The sequence below is a fragment of the Adiantum capillus-veneris genome, unplaced genomic scaffold (assembly GCF_014529385.1).
Source record: "Adiantum capillus-veneris isolate H3 unplaced genomic scaffold, ASM1452938v2 Hic_scaffold_575, whole genome shotgun sequence".
Classification (NCBI taxonomy): Eukaryota; Viridiplantae; Streptophyta; class Polypodiopsida; order Polypodiales; family Pteridaceae; genus Adiantum; species Adiantum capillus-veneris.
The window spans coordinates 33,493-39,492 of NW_028221627.1; positions in this window are offsets into that span (position 1 = coordinate 33,493).

Sequence of the window (6,000 nt, forward strand, 5' to 3'; positions counted from 1 at the left end):
GAACTTGGGTTCTGAGCTATAACAGTTGTGTTACAACCCTGAAATGTGAAAAATGTTAACAACTCCTTCAATTTTGCCTCTGTAGTCTTCATACGCCTATAAAGTCTAGATGGTCAAAATGAGGCTGAACTTGATCTGTGAGGTCCCCATGGCATGGTTAGCCCTTTGATCATTCAAAATTTGACTTTTGAGGTTTGTCACTGAGGCAAGGGTTCAACATGTGGTTTTGGCATTCTTTTTTTCACTCTTTTTGATCCCACTAGTCATAAACTTGTTCAAATTGGTCCAAATTGGATATTTGGCATGTATTCATGATATTGGATAAGATGAAAACAAAAAATGATGAGTTTGACCTCCAGAAGAAGATGAAGTCATTATACGCGTATAAAGACTACATCTGGATTTTTTTAACTGTTTTCAATGTATTTTGCTGCTGATGTATTGTATAGTGCCTGGATCAAGTTTGGTTGGATTTGGAGCAAGTTTGTTAGTGTTTCGGTTATAGTTTGAGTTTAGGCCTAAACCTTGCGTTTTTTTGGCATTAGATGCTCCAACTAGCTCCAAACCCAGTCAAACTTGGTAGGTCCTATGCTTAGAGTATGTACTATGGCAATATGAATCAGTTTGTGATGAACTCCTTGTGAAATTGGCAGTGAGTCTTTATACGCGTATAAAGGCTACTGTTGCAAAAATGTGATTTTTTGAATCCTGACTTGCATGGTGATTGTGCCCTAAGCCCTAAATACTTGATTTCAACTTTAAAAGTCATTACTTGAGCATAGAAACTTCCCTTTGCCTTTTCAGTCCTCGAAGTTGTTGCTTGGTCCTTGAGCCATCTTCCCACCATTATTTCTGCTGAATATCAATTTCCTAGCTTTGGGAAGTGAGTAAGAACCTTTTCGTGTGGTTGTTGCCGCATTTGGGTTCTCCAACACCCCTTTTGGCAATTTGTCGCTCTTAAAGAGTCTTTTTGATTGGCGATGATAAATAGCCACTTTTTTGCACTTTTGGCCTTAAGCACAAATGGTTGGTGGTATGCCGATGCTGCTCGTGAAGTTTCGGGGCAATCGGTCGCTTCGTTTGCCCGTATGAACCAAATGACACTTTGAAAGCTCGAAGCCATTTTTTTGTGATCGTAATTTGGAGAAACTTCACAGGCCCTCATGCTATGCTAAAGGGTATCTCCTTGTGAAATTTCACTCCGTGACAACTTTTTTCCGGATCGGGTTATAGGAGGCCTGAGAAATTAGGGTTTTTCCAGCTGACCTAATCTGGAATTCGGGGTCATAGACATGTTCTTCTACTCTAGGGTTAACCCCCTAACAAGTCTTGTAGCTATCAGGTTAGTGGTTGTCGAGTTATGGCTGCTTTTCTCTCTCTTCCCGCATTGCCCTACTGCTGTTTCTGAGAGTTTTTCGCGACAAAGTAAACAATGAACACCAAGAGTGCATGGTAGTGAGCTCACCTCTCATATCTGGCACTGTCTAGTATCCCATGCGCGTCGTAAAAAGCCGTCGAAGGTCGGAGCACTCTAGGTGGTTGGAGGTCTCCGTCAACTGTGAATAGTAGAAATGAGCTTTAAATGGAGTGAAAATTTCTTATATTGGGGGTCCGTGGACCACTCTTGATGAAATTTGACATGTGCTCCCATCTTCTCGCAAAATGCGGTTTAGACTCGAAAAGTTCCTGTTTTGGACTCTGTTTGCCCAGTTTCCGAGAAATTTGACGTTTCTATCAAAATCAGGCCAAAACACGCTTCCGGCTACATCCTCATAATTGCACCTCCATCGTAACATAGGTTGGCCTATAGTTGCTGATCATCCCCATATTTTTTGTTTTTCATTACGACCATATTTTACCTGTTTTTTGTATTTTTGAAGTTTTTTCTATCGATAATTAGTAAAATTAAAAGGAAAATAGAAAAATGAACCCCATAAATTCCAAAAAATCACAATAACTCAAAAAAAACACCGCAAAACACTATGTACACTCACATGCAATTTTTATGGCCGGATTTCTTCGTTTTCCTAATATTTTTCCTGAAAAATAGCTACTTTTACATATATACACACACCTAAAGGCCTAATTTGGCATTTGGCCTCATATATCTGTAGATTTCCTGCTGTATAAGGGCATATGTACTTGGGTTAGTCTAGAAAATTCCGCAATCAAACCAAAACCCTTCAAAATAGTCGAAAAACATGCCCTTTTTTGCTCTTTTCACATTCATTGGGTCCGCATTGAGAATGCCTCCCCAACTAATCGGAGTCCTCCTGGATGATAAGGTATCGCCTTGGGGTATGTGCAATGCATCGGTGAAAAAGTATGTGCTAATGCGCGGCCGTGTAATGTAGCCCTACCTGATGCATACTCAGTCAATGCATGGAAAAATTAATGCAGTGCTAGAGAAGGGAATAAGCAAGTTGCTTATTGGCATTCCTCGTCGAGGTTTCCTGTTTTCTTTGCAAGTAACAGCTGTAGCTCTACTGCTCTCTGTTGTCTTTTTTGCAAAAGGCAATTGCTTTGCCGGACACTATTGATATAGCCGTAGCTGTTTCTATGGAGAGGATTGGCTTGGCCGGAATGGCTATGAGCCGTATTGCCTTTGCTTTCCATTGGTATTTTGTTTTTGCTGGTTTTTGTAGATGGTTTGGTACTTCCTTGGTTGCCACTGGTTTGTTGTTGATTGGCATCCACATAAGTCGGTTTTCCTTTTTCAAATATAGTTGTTTGCCTTTCGATGTTGCTTGTACTGAAGGGAGTTTCTTTTGCTTTTGTTTTGGTATCCAAATGCGAGTGACATTTGGGTTATGGCTGAGCATTTTCTTTGGGATCCATATCTGTTTTATGCCCTTGGTTTTTGGTTGAACCATCTGCTTCATTGGAATTCTTTAGTTGCATTGTTGTTTGTCTGCCATGTCATTTCCATCCTTCCGCATCCATACTTGCTTCTGTTGTTTTGGTAACCTAGAACTTTGCATTGCGGCCAGTGACTTTGTATGTCTGTAATTAGGATGGTTGGCCTTTACCTGATTGTTGGTCTCGGGTATCATGTTGTTCTTTGGTGGTATTTTTGCTTTTGGCTCTTTTTCCAGTGAGTGCATGGCTTGCAGCTGATTATTCTGGTATTGCTGAGCAAAGGCTATCACCTATTGTTCATGTGCATGCTGAATTTTGACTGCCTTTGCATTCCAATCTATCTACACATTGTACTCTTTTTTCCACGGTTGTCCCAACATCATTGGGTGTTGTGTGCTTTCATCCTCCACCACATAGAATTTGTATGGGTAAATAGATTGATGTATCTATACATGAAATATAGTCGATCCCAATGTTTTCAACGGGTGTGATGTACTACTTTGCAGCACTTGAGGAGTAGGATGAAGTTGACTTGTGGATTTGAGCTGTTGGTATAATCCATAAGAGATCAAAGTTGCTTGAGCTCCAGAATCAAGCAATGCTATTGATTTAACTTGATTGTTGCCCACTTTGACCGCAATTATTGGCTCCACTGTGTCTTCATCTAACTTCGTCAGTCGAATGGAATTGATCCGCAATGGTGCTCCACTTTGTTGTTGTTGTTGCAGAAGTCGTCGTTTTGCAATGCGTTCTTTTGCTTCTGCTTGAGCTTCCTCTCGTACTCGTTGTTTTTCCTTCATTCATTGTTTTCCTTGATGAATTTGTTGGAGCATCTCCTGTGTGAGTGGTAGATGATATTTCTTCAGTCGACATCCACTAATCCATTTTGACATTTCTTCACCTGCTAATGTAGCAAGCTTGGCAGCTCCACTTTGTGATAGATCACTAATTAGAAATGGTCCCATCCCTCACTTTTTAAGTTTCTTGGCATGTTGCTTCAAAGTATAAACAAGTACGTAATCACCTGTTTTGAACTCTTTAGTGCGCACATGTTTGCCAAAGAATTCTTTTTGTCTTCTCTTTTTAGCATAGATTGAAGCTACAACTCTCAAGCGTAGTTCATCTAGCTTTTCAAGATCATCTATTCTTGAAGAGAGCTCATGCCCTGTCCATTCTAAGCGTTTTTCTACTCGTAGAGTTGGAATTAAAAACTCTATGGGTAGTATAGCATTTAGGCCAAACAACATGTTGTACGGTGTTGTTCTTATCGATGTTTTGTAAGCTACCCTGTATGTCCATAGTGTTGAGTGTAGCTGCTGATCCCAATCTGTTCTTGATTCTGACACTATTTTAGTGAGAACCGTGCATAGTGTTTTATTTGTGGCCTAAGCTTGTCCATTGGCATGTGGATGGTATGGAGAAGAATTCCTATGTATGACCATGAATTCCTCTAGCAGATATTCAATGACTTCATTAAGAAAATGTGTTCCACGATCACTGACAATTTCTATTGGCAACCTATATCATACGAAAACATTCTCATACAAAAATTGTGCAGTGGTGCGTGCATCTTCTTTTTGAGTTGCCTTGGCTTCGACCCATTTTGTGAGATAGTCTGTAGCCACAATGATATATTGGGTATGGGTGCGATATGCATGGGGTGAGATAGGTCCCACAAAATCAATGCCCCATTTTGCAAATGCTCTTGCTCCCATCATTGGTTGTAGTGGAATCTCATCTCTTTTTATTGGCACCTTGGTGCGCTGAAACAGGCGTCACAATGCTTTACAAACTCTTCAGCATCCATGTGCAATGTAGGCCACCATATACCTGCGGTTAAGACAATTTTTGCCGTCTTATCGCCCGAAAAATGGCCTCCACTTATTCCGCTATGTGCGTGTTCTAGAATCAGCAGGTATTCGCTTTCACTTGCACAGATTCTAAGTTGATTGTCCTTTCCTCGCTTATAGAGTTGGTTCCCAATGAACTGAAAGTCACAAGCTTCCTACTCTATAGCTTTTTTCCGTGCTCTTGTGATGTTCTCAGGGAATGTCATAAAATCTAATATCTAACCAACCCAAATGATTTTCTCATATTAAATTGATCACTTAATGTGGGAGAATGAACGGGAACAAGTGTTAAGATATAGATATGTGCTTATAGATCTATCTCAACACGGGGCCAATGGTAAAGGGGCCCAAATGAGAGATGGTCTATCAAAGAGCAAGGCTAACCAATGGAGCATAAGACCTTAGGGTTAGCTTCATTGAAGACCTCCAATAATGTGTGCAAAAGTCCTTTGACCTTAGGTAAGCTAGGTCTGAGCTTGAGGTGGGAACCCGGCCCAAACTCGAGGTGCTTGTCGTGCTTGAGGTGCTTGAGGTACTTGACCTACTGCATGATTAAGGTGCTTGAGGTGCTTTGACATGCTTGCCTTAGATGCTTGTGGGAACACCCCTAGTCCAAGTGCTTAGTCATGCTTGATGACTAAGGTGCTTGAGCACCAAAGGTAAAAAAGATCTATACAAAGAGGGGGGCGAGCCCTTTTCTTAGGGGCTAGAGAGAGAACACACATACACACTCTCAAGGAAATCCCAAGCTTAAAGAGGCAACAGGGACACATGTCAAGCCCCTACCCATGTTACCTCCATGAGGTGCTTGAACTCTATTGGCTAGGATTAAAAGGGGTCCAATGATAATTTACAACAATTATCTAATTGTTTTTGCATTTATCAAGTCCTCTCTCTCAAAGAAGAAAGGGGGACACTTGTCCCAAGACTACACCTATTGCTAGAAATGACTCAAGCTTGTGATTGGCTAGGCTTAGCATGAGCCAATGAGCTTCAATGATGATCTAGAAGAGGGGGTCGACCTAGCAAGGAGGGGGGTTGCTTAGGGGGTATACTTACCCACACACACTCACAAACACTCTCATTGTGTGCTATGCAAAGTGCAAGAGCTCCCTCTCCTTATCCAAGCAAGTAGAGGTTGAGATCCTACACCAACACTCTTGGATATGGAGTGCAAATCCAACCAAGAGCCATGCTTCAATGCTCAAGCTTGCCATCTCCTTATTCTTCATTACTATGCTATTATGTATGCTAGCAACAAGAGTTATGATAAGTGAGGAACTAATTCTTT